The sequence below is a fragment of the Sciurus vulgaris genome (assembly GCF_902686455.1).
Source record: "Sciurus vulgaris genome assembly, chromosome: 9".
NCBI classification, from domain to species: Eukaryota; Metazoa; Chordata; class Mammalia; order Rodentia; family Sciuridae; genus Sciurus; species Sciurus vulgaris.
The window spans coordinates 16,847,750-16,869,843 of record NC_136469.1 but is presented as its reverse complement, the minus strand read 5'-3'; positions in this window follow the sequence as shown (position 1 = coordinate 16,869,843).

Below are 22,094 nucleotides of genomic sequence, written 5' to 3'. Positions count from 1 at the left end.
CATCACTTAGAAAATAGAACACATGAACAATAGTGTCCTATCATTTTTCTTTCACGTAAGCATAACCCAAAGTAGAAAATTCAAAGCTATTTTGGAGTAAGATAGATCCCAGCTAATGCAACCTCCATAGTTCCGCAGGAACACAGACGTCATCTTTCTCCTCTGCTATGATTACAATGAGGTTCCAACTTCAGAGTCACAAGAATGCAGCAAGTGCAGCTTTAATGCCCGTGCTTCAGGCAGCAGGAGAGAGGACAACGAAGAAACTATTGCTACCCCTCATAAGGACTTTCCTAGAATTCTCAGTTATAAACTTTTACATACACTACATGACTACTTTTACCTGCAAAGGAGGCAAAGACATAATATTTCTGCTAAACTAACAGAATGAACTTGTATTGCAGCAATTTGGTTATTTATTGAGGTTTTAATTATTTGCCAATATCCATGTTTTTAAAAAATGTCCCCCAAGGTATTTCCTGCGTTTGAGGAATAGCTGAAGATTCCCCCTGATGGTGGAAGACCCGCAGGATCTCCCTGTTGCTAGCTTTGAGGCGTTCACTGACTCCTTTGCAGATGTCCTTCATGCACCTGGTCACAGGAATCCCACAGACATTTGCTATAAAAATGTTGTGTGCTGAGGGTGTTGTCACAGTTAAGTGACTCAGCACCACGTTTGTCATTTCTGAATCTTGGCTGCTTACTCATTCAGCTCTCAGCAAATCTGCTCAAATTGCCACCATCTGTAGGACCACAAGGCAGACCCTCAGGCTCTCCATTGGAGCAGGCAGGAATCTTTGCATCATTTCGAAGTGACATGAAAACTGAGCAATAGAAACTCCAACCTCTCATTTAAAAATGTGTTGCTCTATTTTTAATGTGTTGCAGCTAAGCCATCGTCTTCTGTTTTAGGAACAATCTCTGTCAAAGGCCAAAATGAGTATTTGACTGCAAACTCACTTTCTTTTGGCTCAATATCAGGAGCAAACCAATTTAACATTTTTCTTTTTTCAACATTCCTCTCCTCTTCTTACCTTTCTTATGGAATCGGAGGATTTGTCTCCTTTCCTTTCTTATCCATTGAGAACTTGTTGACAAGTTTCTAAATGTTTCTTATCATGTTTGGAATTATCTTCACGTATATGGAATAATTTTCATGAATTAATCGTAGTGAAAGAAGGACAGCAAGGAAATTATTCTATGGAGAAAAAAGTGTGTATATCTAATTTTTAAATCATATTTCTCATATTGATGTCCTGAGGCCATGAATACTGTCCCACATACATTTTCTTTCTCAAACTCACTTTTTCTCACATTTCAAAGAGAGAAATGATAAAAGTACAATTTGCTTAGATCTTCACTGTGTCTGCTAAGTTTCACTGAATGCCATTATATTCTCTCCACCGTGTTCTGTTGCCTGCACAGGAGATGGGAGTGAACTTTGTTCTCAGTGTTTGCCTCCTCATGGGGCTATAGACTTTTGGAGAATGTGTAGGGAAGTGGTAGGAGATTGATAGGGGATTCCTTTCTGAATTGGAGTTGGGTCTCATAATACTTGTGGAAAAAAAAAAAAGCCTTTCCATTACAAATGATATGGTCCTTTCTATCTGTTGTTGTTGCAATAATTACAACTTCATTTTATTCAAAGAAAATTTTCTTTTCTTATGTTCTAGTTTTCAGTCAAACCATTCCTTGTATTTTTAGATAGTGGTGAATTGCCTATATTTCTCCTCCTATTACATCTAGGTTTTATAGCATTCATCAGAGGACTCTGTAAGGATGCAGTCATAACTCACACTGCCATTTGCCACTCTCTTATTAACCTTTTGGTTTAAACCCTATTTCTAAATAATAATTAATACTAGCAAAATATTTACAATGAGAAGTTAATTTGTTCTCGGTGCTTTATCCATATTCATCTCATGTGATCCTTATAAAAACTCTAATAACCATATGTTATAGGTTGGAAGACCAGCTTAAATAGCTTTTATATAGGACATAAAGTTAGAAAATTTTGAAGCTAGTTTTCATCCCGAGCAATGTCACTCAGAATCTGTGTTTTAAAATAGTAAAATAAGTTGCCATTCTGATTCCCGAATCTGGTAAAGTACACGGGCTAATCGTATATGAAGCTTCCACATCTGAAACTTGGAGTATAATACTATGTGTTATGGTTTAGATGTGGTGTCCCCCATGTGAGACAATGAAAGACGCTTTGGAGGAGAAATGACTGGGTGATAGTCTTAACCTAATCAGCAAATTAATGCCTGATGGGATTAACTGAGGGGTAAGTGGAGACAGGTGGGGTGTGACTGGAGGAAGAGGTTCATTGGGGCATGGCTATGGACTATATATCTGTATCTGGTGAAGGAGTCTCTCTGATGCTGATCATGATGTGAGCCATCTCCCTCTGCCCCACTCTTCCGCCATAATGTCCAGCCTCACCTCGAGCCCCAAGGGATGGAGCCAGCCTTCTATGGACTAAGACCTCTCAAACCAAGATCCCCTAATAAACTTTTCCTCCATCAAAATTCTTACAGTCAGATCTTTAGTCACAGCAGCAAAGAAATCTGACGAAGACACCGTGAAAGGTAATGAACCTGCCAAATCCATCGCATTCTGTGGCGGCCCAAACCATTCTATAGGTCAGTCCTTTTATTCCAGTCCTTGGGACTTAGTGTTCTCCAGAATTATTGAATTATGTTTTCTAAAATCTGAGATAGGAATATGTACAGACTACTTAAACTATTTTAAGAGAAAAGCTTATCTATCAGTTAAAAAAAAAAAAGTTACAGTAGCTGTGGATCTGAGAGTGCACATTGGGAGAAAGCTGAGCAAAATTGAAACTAAATCATAGGAGAGTCGAAACAAGCCACTTGATGGAGTGCACAAGAATAGAAAGGAACGGATATATCAGTAATTAGGCAAGAATACTGAAAGACGTACTGGAGGCTTGCTCTTTAATGACGAAAATGGGTGCCACTAAGAAAGAAGTTAGAAACAGGATGGTGGGATAGAATTAAGGGAAGCATGAGTGCAAAGGAGAAAGTACTGGTCTTTTCATCTACAGCAAAATGTCAGTGTCTGCCAATTAATTAGTAAGTCTTTCAATATCATTAAAAGTGGGAAGATCCAAGTATTTTCTTAAGGATATGATAGATTATTCCAGGGAAAAACAATATTGCAGTGTAAAGAAGGCATGGAAACAGGATATGTGGTTATTTAGTTGTCTGATATGCATGATGGGAGATAAATTCAAATAAGAAACTGTGTGAAGATGGTGTGGGAGACCAGAAGTTACAAAGTGTCTGAAATCAGAGAGAGTTTAATCATCTCTGGGAAGGGAGAAAGGCAGATGCAGAAAATAGCAGAGTTACAAACATGAATTCCAGTTAATATGAAATTTTCATTATTTTCAGCCCAGTTAGGAGAATTTATTGCAATTTTTGTGTTCAAGAGATAATTGGAGACAAATAGATGTCAGACTGAAAATAATGTAACTAACATGAAGGGATATGATTTTTCAATGCTATACAAAACTGCTCAGTAATCGGTGTGCTACAGTTCTGTTCTAGTCTCATATAGTGAATTACCATAAGAATTTATTTTCTTGGTCATTTACTATCATAAATTTAGCTTTCTTTCTTGCAATTACTTTCATGTAATGATAAATTTTTGCCAGCATGTATCTTGATCTGTCAACCACAATTAGTCTTTTGTTGAATTTCTAAAAAATTAAGTGGCTTTGATAAAGATAGAAAATTCTTTTAAAGCATTTTTTTAAGGAAGAAATGCCTTTTCAGGATAAATTGACTTGGGCTTTTTGCAACTCATTTAAAATTTTTTATTAAAATATGGAGCCATGGACCTGAATATGTATATTTTCAAAGAAGACATAAAATAGGAAAATATTGGTCAACAGCAATATATGAATAGGTGTTCAACATTTCTACTCACCAGAGAAATAGAAATCAATACCAGAATGAGATTATTTCACACTTTTTAGAATGATTATTATAAAAAAGACAAGAAATAATTGTTGGAAAGCACTTGGAGACAATGAATGAGGAGAATCAATGCCACTAGGAAGAAGTTGGAAATACACAAGTGAGGATATGATTAATGGAGGCAAGTCTGTAGAGGAAAAAGTATTAGTTTTCTGAGATATAGCAAAATGTCAGTATCTATCAATTAGTAATCCTTTTAATATAATTAAAAATGGAAAGATCATTATGGAAAACGTGGGGGTTTGTCAAAAATTAAAATACATCTATCATGTGACCCATAAATCCCTTTTCTGCTTATCTATCCAAAAGAAATGAAATGAAATATTATTTTTAGAAAAGAAAGAGGTAGTATTATTTGGGACAATAGATGTGAATTTGGAGAACATAGTGCTAAGTGGAGACACACAAGGGCTGGAAATGTGATTCAGTGGCTAGGTGCCTTTGACTTCCATACCTGATCCAAAAAAAAAAAAAAAAGGTTTAGCTATGGGTACTGATGAAAACATATCTGAGGTGAAGAATATGTGAACATTCTTGAGAATAGCCATCCATAAAAATGTGTTGTACACCTTAAATATAAATAATGAAAATAAATAAATAAAATGGAAATAATTTTCAAAAAATAAATGAATAAAACATCTAAAAAGAAAGAGATAGAAAATAATGCGCCCAACCTTAAATTATCTAGTTCCACGGAAAATTCCCCTAGGAAGTGGAACATCGATTTGGTGGCTGGAACTCAATTGGTTTTGTGCATATTTGGAAGACTGCTATTATTTCCTTTTGGTGTCCAAGGGCCCAGAATTTCCCACTGGCACTTGGGGAACTCATAAGTGGGCTGGCTATGAAAATTTTAGGCTGGAATGTCCTTTGATCAGCATTTTGGCTGTTGGCCTCCACATCTCTTAGTAATTAGCTGCATCTCTATTCTGTTCTGTGAATATCCTTCCTCACCTCTCCTCCTTTTTAAAAAATCATGTTGCCAAAGGGGTTCATCCTGAGATAAAAAGGCAAGGATGTCTATGGGTTTAGTAATCATTGATAAGCTTTTATTTAGTAGAGAACCAGAGCTGCAGTCAATGTAGACCATAATGAAGCTGCCTTAGTCATTTAGGGTTGATATAACACAGTCCCATAAAGTGGATGGTTTATGATCAGCAGAAATTTATTTCTCATGGGACTTCCAGGAATAGGTTGCCAACATGGCCTGGCTAAGTGAAGGATGTCTGCCTTTTATAAGGAAGCTCATCTCATCACGAGGACTGAACCCTCACGACTTAATTATTTCTCCAGTGCCCCATTTTCCAATACTATCACACTGGGGCTCGGTTTCTGACATAGGGATTTGAGGAAGACCATATGTTAAGCACATTTAATATTTAGGCCGAATCATAGACAATGGTGCTAAAACCTTTTTTTTTTAAGACATTTTATTTTATTTTTATTTTTACTATTATTTGGTATCAGGGATTGAACCCAGAGGTGCTTAACCACTGAGCCACATCCCCAGCCCTTTTTAAAAAAATTAATTAATTTTTTATTTGTTCTAATTAGTTGTACATGACAGTAGAATTAATTTATAAATTTTGTTAAATGATGCATAAATGGAGTGTAATTTCTAATTTTCCTGATTGTACATTTTATAGGATCACAGTGGTTATGCAGTCATATATGTACATGACGTATGTATGTATTTGACCTCATGTACATGAGGTAATAATTGGGAGATATTCTCGCAACCTGTGAATTAGCATCCACATATCAGAGAAAACATTCTGCCTTTGGTTTTTGGGGTTTGGCTTATTTCACTTAGCATGATATTCTGTAACTCCATCCATGTACCTGAAGAAGCCATAATTTCATTCTTCTTTACAGCTGAGTACTATTCCATTGTGTATATATACGTTATCACATTTTCTTTATCATCTTTAGTCATCTTTATTTTCTTTATTCATCTGTTGAAGGGTACCTAGATTGGTTCCATGGTTTAGCTATTGTGAGTTAAGCTGCTACAAACATTGATGTGACTGTGTTACTATAGTATGCTGATTTTAAGTTCTTTGGGTATAAACCCAGGAGTGGAATTACTGGGTCAAATGGTGGCTCCATTTCAAGTTTTCTGAGGAATTTACATACTGTTTTCCATAATGGTTGCATCATTTTGCATTCCCACCAGCAATGTATGAGTGTTATCTTTTCCCCCACATCCTCGCCATCATTTATTGTTGCTTGTGTTCTTGATAATAGCCTATATGATTGGAGTGAGATGAAATCTTAGTTTTGATTTGCATTTCTCTAGTTGCTGGAGATGTTGAACATTTTTTCATATATTTTTTGATCAATTATACATCCTCTTCTGTGAAATGTTTGTTCAGTTCCTTAGTTCATTTATTGATTGGGTTATTTGTTTATTTATTTTTTCACTGTTAAGTTTTTTGAGATCTTTATATATCCTGAAGAATTTCTCCCATTCTATAGGCTCTTTCTTCACATTATTGATTATTTCTTTTGCTGAGAAGAAGCTTTTTAGTTTCAATCCACACCATTTATTGATTCTTGATTTAACTTCTTGCACTTTTGGGGTCTTGTTCAGGAAGTCAGATCCTAGGGCGACATGGTGAATATTTGGGCCTACTTTTTCTTCTAGTACTCGCAGAATCTCTGTCCTCATGCCCAAGTCTTTGATCTACTTTGAGTTGAGTTTCATGCAGAATGAGAGATAAAGGTTTGATTTCATTTTGCTACATGTGGCTTTCCATTTCTCCATCTCCAATTGTTGAATAGTCTATCTTTTTTCCAGTAAATGTCTTTGGCATCTTTTTCTAGTGTGAGATGACTGTAGTTATATGGGTTTGTCGCTGTGTCTTCTATTCTGCACCATTGGTCTATGTGTCTGTTTTGATGCCTATACCATGTTGTTTTTGTTACTATGGCTCTGTAGGATAGTTTGAGGTCTGGTATTGTGAGGCCTCCTGCTTCACTTTTCTGGCTATGGATTGCTTTGGTTATTCTGGTTCTCTTATTTTACCAAATGAATTTCGTGAATGCTTTTGTCTAGTTCTATGAAGAATGTCATTGGGATTTTAGTAGGAACTGCATTAAATTTGTATAACACTTTTGTTAGTATGAGCATTTTGTCAATATTAATTTTGCCTATCCAGGACCATGGGAGGTCTTTTCACTTTCTGAGGTCTTCTTCAATTTCTTTCTTTAGTGTTCTGTAGCTTTCATTGTAGAGATCTTCCACCTCTTTTGTTAGATTGATTCCCAAGTATTTAATTTTTTTGAGGCTACTATGAATGGGGTAGTTTTCTTTATTTCTTCTTCAGCTGATTCATTACTGATGTATAGGAATCATTTGATTTATGGATATTGATTTTATATGCCACTACTATGCTGAACTCATTTATCAGTTCTAGAAGTTTTCTGGTGGAATTTTTTGGAACTTCTAAATATAAAATCATGTCATCAGCAACTAGTAATAGTTTGAATTCTTCTTTACTTATTTGTATCCCTTTAATTTCTTTCTCCTAATTGCTTTGGATAGAGTTTCAAGACAATGTTAAATAAAAGTGGTGAAAAAGGGCATTTTTGTCTTGTTCCAGTTTTTAGAGGAAACACTTTCAATTTTCCTCCATTTAGAATGATGTTGGCATTCAATTTAGCATATATGGCTTTTATGATGTTTAGTTATATTCCCACGTTCCCTAACTTTCTAGTGTTTTGAACATGAAGGGTGTCACATTTTGTAAAATCCTTTTTCTGCATCTATTGTGATAATCATACAATTCTTGTTTTTAAGTCCATTGATATGATGAATTACGCTTATTGTTTTCCATATGTGGAACCACACTTGCATCCCATGGTGAACTATCTCTTAAATACAGTTTTTGTATGTGATTTGCCAGAATTCTATTGAGAAATTTTGCATATATGTTCATCAGGGATAATGGTCTGGAGTTTTCTTTCCTTGACGTGTCTTTGTCTGGTTTTGGAATCAGGGTTATACTAGCTTCATAAAATGAGTTTGGAAGGGTTCCCTCCTTTTCATGGAATAATTTGAGGAGTATTGTTGTTAATTCTTCCTTGAAGTTCTCCTAGAACTCAGCTGAGAATCTGTCCGGTCCTGGGTTTTTCTTGGTTAGTAGGATTTTGATGGCAATTTTCTATTTCATTACTTGAAATTGTACTGTTTAAATCATGTATGACCTCCTGATTCAATTTAGGTAGGCATATGTCTCTAGAAATTCATCAGTATCTTCAATATTTTTTTATTTTATTGGAGTACAGATTTTCAAAGTAGTTTCTAATTATCATCTGTATTTCTGTCACATGTGTGGTGATATTTCTTTTCATAACGTATTTAATAATTTGAGTTTTCTCTCTTATTCTCTTCATTAGTGTGATTAGGGGATTATCAATTTTATTGATTTTTTCCAAAGGACAAATTTTTGTTTTTTCAATTTTTTCAATTGTTTCTTTTGTGTCAATTTCATTGTTTTCAGCTGTGATTTTAATTATTTCCCATCTTCTACTGTTTTTGGTGTTGACTTGTTTTTCTTTCTCTAGGACTTTGACATGTAAAGTTAGGTCTTTCATTTGTTGACTTTTTATTCTTTCAATAAATGAGCTCAATTCAATGAAACTTAATTGTGCCTTTGTAGTGTCCCAGAGATTTGAGTACATTTACCTTTAAGTACTTTTTCATTTCATCCTTGAATTCTTTCACTATCCATCCATCATTCAGTAGTGTATTATTTAGTCTCCATGTGTTAGAGTAGCAACTATTTTTTATTTTATTATTGATTTCTAATTTCAGTCCATTATGATCTGATAGAATGCAGGGTATTTTCTCCATTTTTTTGTATTTACTAAGAGTTGCTTTGTGTTATGGTCTATTTTAGAGAAGGATCCATGTGCTGCTGAGAAAAAAATACATTCACTCATTGATAGATGAAATATTCTATAGATGTCTGTTAAATCTAAATTATTGATTGCATCATTTTGTTCCATAGTTTACTTATTTAGTTTTTGTTTAGAAGATCTGTCCAGTAATGAGAGATGTGGGTTTATGTCACCCAGTATTATTATGTTGTTGTCCATTTGATTCTTGAAATTGAGAAGGGTTTGATGTACATAGATACTCCATTGTTTGGGGCATAAATATTTACAATTGTTATGTGTTACTGATGTATAATTCCTTTCAGTAGAATGAAATGACTTCTTTTTCCATTCTGATTAACTTTGGCTTGAGGTCCACTTTATCTGATATGAGGATGGAAACCCTTGCTTGTTTATGCAATCCATAAGTGCAATACATTTTTTCCCATTCTTTCACCTTCAGGATGTCTTTGCCTATGAGGTGAGTCTCTTGGAGACAGCATATTGATGAGCCTTGTTTTTATATCCAATCTGCAAGTTTGACTTTTAATTAATGAGTTTAGATAATTAATATACAAGGTTAATACTGAGATATAATTTTTATTCTGTATCGTTTTGGTTTATTTCTGGCTTTTAATTTGATTTAGTTTCTCCTTTGACTATTCCTGTAGTATAGTTTTCCCTTTTGTGGTTTTCACATTTTTTTTACTTCATCCTCATGGAATATTTTGTTGAGAAAGTTCTGTAATGCAGGCTTTCTAATTGTGAATTCTTTTAACTTTTGTTAATCATAGAAGGTTTTTATTTCACATCCAAACCTGAAAACATTTTTCTGGACATAAAATTCTTGGTTGGCATCCATTTTATTTCAGAGTTTGAAATGTGTTGTTCTGTGACCTCTACTTTTGAGGGTTTGGGTTGAGAAATCAGTTGAGATCCAATTGGTTTTCACCTACACATAATTTTCTTTTTTTTTTTTTCCTTTCATGGCTTTTAAGATTTTGTCTTTATTCTGTATTTTAGTCATTCTCATTATAATGTGTCTTGGTGTACGTCTGCTGTAATATTGTACATTTGATGTCTTGTAAGCCTCCTGAATTTGATTTTCCATTTTATTCTTTAGGGTTGGAAAGTTTTCTGATATTATGTCATTGAAAAGATTTTGCATTCCTTTGGTTTGTATCTCCGCTCCTTCATCTATTCCAATAACTCTTAAATTTACTCTTTTCATGTTATCCCCTAATTCTTGGAAGTTCTGTTTAGGATTCTCTCTATCTTCTCTGCAAGGTCAACTTTTTTTTCAATACTAAATATTTTGTCTTCATGCCTGAGGTTCTGTCTTCCAAATGGTCTAGTCTGTTGGTGATACTTTCCATTGACTTTATAATTTGGTTTATTGATTCCTTCATTTTGAAGATTTCTGCTTGTTTATTTTTTTCAAAATCTCTAAGTATTGAAGTGATCTTTCACTTCTTGTATTTCCTCTTTGATTTCACTCTTTATACCATCCTTTACGTCCCAGATCAGTTTAACTCTGTATATTCTAAACTCCTTCTTGGACATTTATTCTTCTTTGTTTTCAATAGATTCTCTCATTGGGGCCTCTTTGTTTGTTTGAGGCACTTTGTTCCCTTGTATTTTCCATGTTGCTTGTGTGTTTTCCCATCTAGTTGTATGGATCTGAGGCAGTAAAATTTTACTCTGTAGACCTATATTGTCGCTGAAAATTTTCAGTATCCCACATTTAAAAGGGAGATCAACATCAACAGCACCCAGTGAAAACAATACACAGCCTCAAATCTAATAGCTCTCACCAAGGCGTCCACTGCCTTCCTGCTATAAAAAGCAATGATAAGCTCATCTCAAATAGTGGACATTTGAGATACCATCTCAAATAGTGGACAAAAATTGAACAGAAAGAGTGCAGGACATGATGTTCATGAGGGAGAAAGAGAGAAGCTAGAAGCAAAAATCCATAAAAGAGTGGAAGAGGAACCAAGAGAGATTGGCTGTTAGGTGGAGAAAAGATAGAAAGGGAATTCAGGAAAATAGAAAAGCAAGAGTGAAAATACATACAAAGAGAAAAGAACTAAAAATATAAGAATACACAGTAGAACTACAAATCACCATGCTTATATCACTGTCCTCAACAAACTTGTGCATGAAAAACACCCTTCTCCAAATATGGTAGAGAGATATGCCAGAGAAGAAAAAATGAAAATAAAATAAATCTCAGTGCAGAATTGAACAACTGTCTCCATCAGCATCTGAGAGCTTCCGAGAGAAGAGCTCTGGGTGATGTAATGGCAGTGGCTTCTGCTAAAACCTTACCCTATAAACTAACAAAGGTTTAGCATCCTCTCATGATACCATCAGGCATCAAGGGCTTCTTATCAAGAAAGCTCTCCTTAGAGTAAGTCAATCAGATTAGTCTCAAGATTTTTGTTACCATTGAGGGTACAGCGTCCAAAATCAGAGAAAATGGAGACTAGCAATAAGGGAATATTAACAATGTATTTAGCACTTAAATATATTTCAAATATTTTTATAGTTCAATTATTCCTCTTATTTCATGCTGTGGGTCTAGGAAGTTAGCATTAAAATTACCAATATTATCTTATTTTACAAACACCTAGGGATGATCTACACTACATAAAATGAGACAAATGTCCTGTTCTACTTCTGTTCTAATTGCTAACAATTGCTAGAGGTCCTATTTTACCTTGATTCTGTGTTGTTTTCACCCAGTGTGCATTAAAAGACATTGTTCATTTCAGCGGTACCTCCTGAATGCCCTAAATTTCTTGCCCCTTATTCAGGTCAACCACTCAATTTTTTCATCTCAGTACACAGCTGAGTTCCTAGAATATGTTAAAAAATGTAGGACTTCTGTCTCATGCCCAAAATAAAGGGAAAATATTTAATATTCTCATCTTTGCCTGTATTATTTGCCATTTATTGGTATAAAGTGGTTGAGGATTTTAAAAAATTGCATCCTATTTGTATTAGAAGAAAACAAACATAAAAAATCATAAATAGGCATTGAGTTTTGCCAAAAGTTTGTTCAGCGACTATGAAGAAAATTGTGATTTTTTTTCCCTTTCATTTTTCTCAACTATACAGTGTATCATCTGAATCTTGAGTGAGAAGTTACAATTATACATTTGCAATAATACACAATTGTGGGAGTCCATCCATGGCTCCTGTGAGAACTGAGCCACTCAAGACATTAACCAGGACCATCTGGTGTCAGGATCTCACAGTTCCTAATGACTGTTCAAGAGTGCCTGAGTCATGTGATCAGCCTACCTTGACTCATGGCTGAAATTCAAATACAAGCATTGGATGTGGGAGGACCCACAGGAGCCAAGTGGCTTGCTTATCCCCATCCTCATCCTGTATTTCTCCAAGACACAGGCACTGAAACGACACTCTTCTCACACCAAAACCTTATACCTTCTGATCCCCTTTGGTCTGTGCTGCTATAAATAAAGCAAACACAAGCTCTTCCCTTTGTTAGAGCCTGACCCTTCTGGACTGGCTCAATTGTTCTTAAGATAATTTTGTTTTCTGTCTTTATTTCTTATAAATAGCTTTTTTTTCATAGCCAGCCCATCCCTCCAACAGAAACCTTTCCCTCCCCCATACAGAACTTGCAGCAAGACACAATATTTGGTTTCTTCAATTTCTATGATTTTTTTTTTTTTTTTTTTTTTTTTTTTTTTGCGGTGGTGGGGATTGAACCCAGGGCCTTGTGCTTGCAAGGCAAGCATTCTACCAACTGAGCTATATCCCCAGCCCACCAATTTCTATAATTTAAGTTGTTCATAATATCTCTTTACTTTTTCTCTTGATGCCTACAGAAACTGTATTATTGTCCCCATTTAATTTCTGAGAATGATAATTTGTTCTCTCTCTGTGTTAATAGACTTTCTAGAGGTTCATTATATTTTATTGGTATTTTTAAAATACCAGCCTTTAATTTTATTGCTCTTTATTGTATGTTCACTTTTTTCATTGTTATCTGCTCTTATTTTTATTATTTTCATTTTTATGCTATGTATTTTCTCCTTTTATCTTTTAGAGTGCTTTGTATATCTCATGTTTTAGTTATTTTCTATTTTTTTTATTTCTGTGTTTTATTTTGGATATTTTTACTGACCTGTGATGCTTTCCACTGTTACTTGGAACTGCAACATCTGCTATCAAAGACCCTACTATTAAAACGACTACTCTTTTCGGTTCTAGAATGTTTTTCTCCCACATACTCTTTCTCTTTGATTAAGTTTGTCTAATTTTCCATTCTTTTCTCTATTATGTCAAACATAGCTACTTTAGAGTCCTTTCCTAAGTAAATCATCTTGATCATCTCAGGGTCTACTTCTATGGTATAATTTTATGCAGTCATATTTTACTGCCTCTTACTATGTCTAACATTTTTGTACCTATTGGGTATTTCGATGTCACCATTCCCAAATGATGTCATCATCCCTAAGAAACTGTTCTTTATTTCCTATTTGAGAACCTTTGGGAGATGCCAGGTCATCTCAGTCTTTCCAGGAATGGAGGAAGGCCTGAATTGGATGACCATTTTATCAAGGTAGAGTCTGCTTTTGACTGATCCTCATTACTAGGATGTGGTTCTCCAGGAATTCTATTCAACCCACTAATCTTTATTTCCATAGCCTTGAGAGACTGGAGGAAGTACATTCATGTTCTGCAGAGTAGATTCAGCAAAGTTCTTTAACTTACTATCCCACACAGTTTGAAAATAGAGAGCAAGTTTTGAGAGGGGCTTAACTGTGTTTTTGAGAACGCTCCACTTTCTAATTCTGTTACTTATACCCTGGGAGAGATCTGAAATCTGTGCTGGTTTCTCTGCAACCCAACGTCAGCATCTTCCCAGGGGCCATCCTGGGTTCTCAGATCTGGTTGGCTGTGTAATCAGTAAACCAGCTGCCTGCCATCAGCACACTTCACTATTCTCACTCTAACGCTTTTTCTCTTTTACATATTTGACATTCAGGCTCATTATTCTCCATGATTTTTTTCCCCCCTAAGTGTTGAGAGTCTGACAGAAATATATCTTTTTCATTCATAAGCTTTTGACTTAGCTCTTTTTAGCCACCCTTGAAGATTTAAATCTCCAGAAATATCTTCTGGGGAAAATCAGCCATCTGTCTCAGGCTTTTCAAATCATTTGGCCCTATCTGAACAGTCAGTCTATTGAGTCTTTGTTCCATTTTCCCCCAACAGTACTTCTCAGATTGATTCTCCAATTCTCAGCCCACACTCTGAATTAGCAAATGCCATCCTGCAGCGTGATGGAGGGGTGAATTTTAACAATTTTCAGCTCTGCTCTAGATTATTCTCTTGTATTTTAGTCTATCTCATTCTATTTGTTTTCCCAGTTCTCTGATGCTTTAAAAATGTTACTGTAAAATGCCTGGAGTTTTCTATATATTTTCAGAGGAATATTTTCCCTCCACAAAAGGTAATGAATCTCATCATTATTAAGATTGGATAGTTCTAGCCAATGTGATGTGATTAATCCCAGAAATTGTGGTGTTTTATAACAAAAGAAGAAACTAGATTTTTGATTCTATACAAGTAATAAAGATTTTCTTAATACCAAAAAAAGGTGAACTCTCACAGTTATTTAGAAGACAGTAAAATGAATTTTTAAAGAATCTTAAATGTTCTGTTACAGACTGCCAAATATCAACAGTAGTTAAGCTTGATAATGTATATCAGTAAAACAACTGAGCAGAGAAAACTTGTCCTGTAAAACAGAAATCATTACACTGAGTTCTACCTGGTGAAAAAAATCACATTTACTGTGCTTATCTCTCATTTTTCTTTAAATGAACATGTGAAATTTTAAGGACAACAATCTGTTATTTTCCAAGTGCCCTTTTCAAACATATTTTTTATCTAAAACAAACCATGTTTTGCAACCAAACTTTCCTATGGATGTCAGATACGAATTCTTTGTTTTGTATTTTTGGTACTCAATTAGAATATACCTTATGCAATAATCCATTTATAGTAGTATTCTAATATAAACAACTGGACAAACACAGCACATGATCTATGAAAAAACTGTTATGTTTGGAGATAAGAGATGTCTATATTTAATATATAATTCATTGTATGGGAAAACTAAATCTTATGAGAATATCAGTTGTATCAAATTATTAATTTAAATTTTGACATATATAATTTACACATCATTGGAATAATATCTTAAATTCCTTGTTCTAAATATATACCCATTTTGCTTAACACAAATTTAGTCTAAACCGTATTGCTAATGAGCTTTGAGGGATGTGTAAAATTGAAGACTGCGTGGTATCATGAAGTCAGTGAACGAAGTTAGGTCTTAAGGAGTCTCTTTGTCACTTTTCAGGTATTGTGGGCACAAGGTTGGCATTTTATCTACTTATATTGAATGAATAGTGAACAATTACATTTTGTTACTGAGTAGAAAAATGGTAGCAATTGGAAACATTGCCTATTGTAAGAGTAAACACAGTTTGACAAATGTTAGGATAAAAGGAAATAAAGGATAGATCAAGTTAGGTAGGACCGAGAGCTTATAGACATTTTTCCTTTGACTTTATTTTCTTGGGGAAATAGCAAGCAAATCATCAGTTAAGACTGAGAATTAGATGAAGTGGTAGAGAAAAGAAATTGTGAATTACTCATCTAGAATAGTGCAATAATGAATGAACCACAAATATATAGTGTAAGTGCTGGACAGAAATAAAGAACTTCCTTATGTCAATTATTGTAAATTTAAATTGTTTCCCAGCAATTGTTTGTTCTTTTGTTCAGTCATGAATTGAATGAGTGCAGGAAAAACGTATATGGAATTATAGAGAGTAGATTTTATTTCACTTACAAGTAACATCAAATGAGATGGCAGAGAGGTTGAGAATATATTTGTTTGTGGTTACAATTATTCTAAAATGTAAGCCTGTTAAACAATTAAGTGAGACTGTGCTATTGGCTAAAGATAGATAAAAGAGACAGAATCAAGAAACAGCAAGTCCCAACGTGATCAAAAGCTTATGTGGTCTCTCAAGGGCTGGATGGTTACATTCAAGACCATGGAGGAAATTGTTATTGATCAAGCAACTACAGATTGGTCCTGCTATCTGGTAAACTTTCAGTCTCCAAACATTTTGGATAGATAATAATTGAAGGTATTGGTGGAGGTTCAGTGTCCATTGATCTAGGGTAGGCAAAAGGCGGCACGGGGAAGTAGGAAAGATCATTTCAGAACAGACAGGAGGGTCTTATGATAGCAGGTTTTGGGAAGTTGAGGCACAGCGTGACCCACCAATGATGAAGACAGAACAGGTTGAAGACAGAGACAGTGAGCCTAAAACAGTGGCCCAAAGAAACTGGAAGTGACCTCTGGTTATCAGATGAATGCCACAGGGACTGAGTAAATTGCATAAAATCAAGTCTAGCAAATAATAGGGCAGTTTTGTTTTTATAAACTGTGCCTTCAATACCATCTTCATCACTATACTCTAATTCAATGAAGAAAAATGCAACTCGGTATCCATCATCGTCATTTACTGACTGAATAAATCAATCAAATTAAACACTATGTGTATTTTCCACATGATCCCATAAATATTCTTGAATTAAAACATCCTAATGATTTTGTGGGAGTGTTTCCAAGAAGCAAACATTATTAGCAGATGATGTTTCTTCTTTTGTAAAGTGTGAAAATATCTATTTTTATATCATAACTCTATTATAAATATCATAAATTAAAATTATTAATTGAAACAAATCAACTTCAGGCATTACATTTGCTTTAAGTGGGAATGAATTTATCTCCATAGAATTTAAGGGAAGAATCAACAAGATGCAGCCTATAAAGGAGGCTTTGCTATAGAATTTTGAATATCAGTGACTAGTAATTTACAGTTTTATCACTGGGCAATATCACTGTTCTGTCAACATGTAGAATCAGTCCCAGAGCTTTAGTAATAGAAAATTACCCTCTATACAAGGCCCTGGGTTTGATCCCCAGTACCAAAAAAAAAAAAAGAAAGAAAATTACCCTCTTCCTTTTTTTGTGGTACTGGAGATTGAACTCAGGACCTCAATCATGTTAGAGGAGTGCTCCACCACTGAGCCACAGCCCCAAACTTAATTCTTTTTCTAAAAGTAAAGAATCTCTCATAAGACAAACAGGAATATATTCTTAATGGCTTCCTTAATTCGCTTCTTCACCAGTTACATTTACTAGAGGGACCCTCTGGTGGTTTTCCACTTGTAGCAATTTATCTTCTTAAGGATGTTGGGATTAAATCATGTGGCTATCTGACACTTCCCTTCGGTAGATCCATAGCTTCTCTCTCTTTTGAGAACCCTAACCCATCCCAAAAGGAACAATCCCTTTTTTTTGCACAGAATAATCAGAGTACTTTATTGGTTCTTTTACTGTGGAAATAGCTTATTCTTATTATTGCTAAAGAAGAAATTAATTTCAAGATGTTCACTGTGGCACTGTTTATAATGGCAAAAAATTAAGAAAATATTTGAGGTACATCAAGAAGGAATAGTGTGTTATATGGTGAAATTCTACACAGTAATCAAAAGGCACAAATTTGATCAAAATATGCTCAATGACAAAGACATTGTCCAACAATATGCAAGGTATAAAATAGTTTACATCTATTTATAAAACACACAAAGCAATACATTATAGTGTTAAGATGACAAAGATTCCTTGCTTGTCAAACTTTAGTCAGGATCCTGAACTTTCTTTTTTTAATTTAGGTATTACTTTTTTAAAAAAATTTGTTCTAAATAGTTATACATGACAGAAGAATGTATTTATGTATTGTGATATACATATAATGGGGTATAATTTCTAATTTTTCTGATTGTACATGTTGTAGAATCACATTGGTCATACAGTCATATATGTACATAGGTAAAAATGTCTGTTTCCTCCTACTTTCTTACCCCTATATCCTCTCCCCTCCCCTCAGTTTCCTTTACCTAATCTAAAGTGACTCTATTCTTCCATAGTGCCCCCCTTATTGTGAGTTAGCATCTACATATCAAAGAAAACTTTGGATCTTTTGTTTTTGGGAATTGATTTATTTTGCTTAACATGATATTCTCCAACTCCATTCATTTACCAGAAGATACCATAATTTTATTATTCTTCAAGGCTGAGTGATATTCTATTATGTATATATGCCACTTTTCTTTATCCATTTATCTGTTGAAGGGCACCTAGGTTGGTTTCATAGTTTAGATATTTTGAATTGAGCGTCTATAAACATTGATGTGGCAGCATCACTGTAGTAGGCTGATTATAAGTCCTTTGGGTATAAACTGAGAAGTGGGATAGCTGGGTCAAATGGTGTTTCCATTCCAGGTTTTCTGAGGAATCTCCATACTTTACATAGTGATTTCCTTAGTAGTTTCCAAAATGGTTGCACCAATTTGCAGTCCCACCAGCAATGTATGAGTGTACATTTTCTCCCACATCCTTGCCAACTTTTATTATTGCCAGTATTGTTGATTGCCATTCTGACTGGAGTGAGATAAAATCTTAGTTTTGATTTGTATTTCTCATATTACTAGAGATTTTGAACATTTTTCATATATTTGTTGATTGTGCTTCTTCTGTGAAGTATCTGTTCAGGTCCTTAGCCCATTTATTGATTGATTGCTTGTTTTTTTGGTATAAGATTTTTTGAGTTATTTTATATCCTAGAGATTAATAAAATAGATAAACTCCTAATCACACTAATGAAGAGAAAGAGAAAGAAAACTCAAATGACTAAAATATGTGATGAAAATGGAAACATCACAATAGACGTGACTGACATACTGAAGATAATTAGAAACAATTTTGAAATTTGTACTCCAATAAAATAGAAAATATCAAAGACATTAACAGATTTCTAGAGACATATGACCTACCCAAACTCAATCAGGAGGTCAGACATGATTTAAACAGGTCAATTTCTAGTAGTGAAATAGAAAACACTATCAAAAGCCTACCAATGGAGAAAAGCCCAGGACCAAACAGAGTCTTAGCCAAGTTCTACAAGAACTTCAAAGAAGAATTAACACCAAAGCTTTCCATGAAATAGAGAAGAAGGGAACCCTTCAAACTCATTCTGAGAAGCTAGTATCACCCTGACACCAAAACAAGACAAAGACACATCAAGGAAAGAAAACTTCAGACCAATATCCGTGATGAACATAGACACAAAAAGTCTTACTAAAATTCTGGCAAATAGCTTACAAAAACATATTAAAAAGATAGTGCACCATGATCAAGTGAGGTTCATCTCAGGGATGCAGGGTTGGTTCAACATATGGAAATCAATAAACATAATTCAACATATCAATAAACTTAAAAACAAGAATCATCTGATGATTTCAGTGAATGCAGACAAAGCACTTGACAAAATACAGCAGCCCTTCATGTTCAAAACACTAGAAAAACTAGAGATGGCGGAAACATACCTCAACATGGAAAGCTATCTGTGCTAAACTCAAGACCTGAATAATTCTAAATGAAGACAAATTCACAGCATTCCCTCTAAAAATTGAAACAAGACAAGAAAATCCTCTTTCACCACTTTTATTCAACATTGTTTTTGAAAATCTAGCCAGAGCAATTAAACAGAAGAAAGAAATTAAAGGGATACAAATAGGTAAAGAAGAACTCAAAGTATGATTTGCCAATGACATGATTGTATATTTAGAAGATCCAAAAATTTCCACCAGAAAACTTCTAGAACTAATAAATGATTTCAGCACAGTAGTAGCATATAAAATCAATACCCGTAAATAAAATATATTCCTATATATCAGCAATGAATCCACAGAAAGAGAAATTAGGAAAGCTACCCCATTCACAATGACCTCAAAATAAAATTTTAAAAAATGCTCGGCACCTTTGTCTAGTATTAGAAAATTGTATTTATTTGGGTTTGTGTCCATGTCCTCTCTTCTGTACCATTGATCTACCTGTCTATTTTGGTGCCAATACCATGTTGTTTTTGTTACTATTGCTTTGTAGTATAGTTGAAGTTCTAGTATTGGGATACCCCCTGTTTCATTCTTCCTGCTAAGGATTGCTTTAGCTATTCTGGGTTTATTATTCTTACAGATGAATTTCATGATTGCTTGCTCTATTTCTGTAAGGTACATCATTGGGATTTTAATTGGAATTGCATTGAATCTGTATAGCACTTTTGGTAGTATGGCCATTTTAACAATATTAATTCTGCCTATCCAAGAACATGGGAGATCTTTCCATCTTCTAAGGTCTTCCTTAATTTCTTTCTTCAATGTTTTGTAGTTTTCATTGTAGAGATCTTTTACCTCTTTGATTAGATTGATTCCCAAGTATTTTATTTTATTTTTTTTTTGAGGCCATTGCAAATGGAGTTGTTTTCCTCATTTCCCTTTCAGCTGTTTCGTCACTTGCATATAAAAATGCTGTAGATTTATGTGTGTTGATTTTATAGCTTGCTATTTTGCTGAATTCACTGATGAGGTCTAGAAGTTTTCTGGAGGAGGTTTTTGGATCCTCTAAATATAGAATCATGTCATCCACAAACAGTGACAGCTTAAGTTCCTATTTTCCTATTCGTATCCCTTTAATTTCTTTAGTCTGCCTAATTGCTCTGGCTAGAGTTTCAAGGAAAATGTTGAATAGAAGTGGTTTAAGGGGACATTCCTGTCCTCTTCCCATTTTTAAAGGGAATGGTTTCAGTTTTTCTCCATTAAGAATGATGTTGGCCATGGGCTTAGCATAAATAGCCTTTACAATGTTCAGGTATGTTCCTACTATCCCTATTTTTTCTAGTGTTTTGAGCATGAAGGGGTGTTGTATTTTTCAAACGCTTTTTCTGCATCAATTGAAATAACCATATGATTCTTATCCTTAAGTCTATTGACATGATGGATTACGTTTATTGATTTACGAATGTTGAACCATCCTTGCATTCCAGGAATGAACCCCACTTGATCGTAGTGCACAAATTTCTTAATATGTTTTTGGATATGGTTTGCCAATATTTTGTTAAGGATCTTTGCATCTATATTCATCAAGGATATTGGTCTAAAATTTTCTTTCCTTGATATGTCTTTTCCTGGTTTGGGTATGAGGGTGATATTAGCTTCATAGAATGAGTTCAGTAGGGTACCCTCCTTTTCTATTTCCTAGAATACTTTGAGAAGTATTGGAATGAGTTCTTCTTTGAAGGTCTTGTAGAACTTGGTTGAGAATCCGTTTGGTCCTGGGCTTTTCTTGGATGGTAAATTTTTAGTGTCTTCTTCTATTTCATTGCTTTATATTGATCTGGTTAAATTGTGTATGTCCTCCTGGTTCAGTTTGGGAGGAGCATATGTCTCTAGAAATTTGTCAATGTCTTCGGTAGTTTCTATTTTGTTGGAATACAGATTTTCAAAGTAGCTTCTCATTATGTTCTGTATCTCAGTGGTGTCTGTCGTGATATTTCCTTTTGCATCATGTATTTTAGTAATTTTGAGTCTTCTCTCTCCTTCTGTTTGTTAGTGTGGCTAAGGGTTTATCTATTTTGTTTACTTTCTCAAAGAACCAACTTTTTGTTTTGTCAATTTTTTGAATAGTTTCTTTTGTTTCAATTTCATTGATTTCAGCTCTGATTTTAATTATTTCCTGTCTTCTACTACTTTTGCTGTTATTCTGTTCTTCTTGTTCTAGGGCTTTGAGCTGTAATGTTAGGTCATTTAATTGTTGACTTTTTATTCTTTTCTGGAATGTGCTCCATGCAATGAGTTTTCCTCTTAGTACCTCTTTCATAGTGTCCCAGAGAATTTGATATCATCGTTCTCATTGACCTCTAAGAATTTTTAATCTCCTCCCTGATGTTTTTTGTTATCCATGTTTCATTCAATAGCATATTATTTAGTCTCCAAGTGTTGGAGTAATTTCCTTTTTTTTATTTTGTCATTAATTTCTACTCTCAGTCCATTATGATCTAATAGAACACAAGGCAGTATCTCTATTTTTTTGCATTTCCTAAGGGCTGCTTTGTGGCATAACACATGGTCTATTTTCAAGAAGGTTCCATGTGCTGCTGAGAAGAAAGTGAATCCACTTGTTGATGGATGGAATATTCTATATATGTCTATTAAGTCTAGGTTTTTTATTGTGTTATT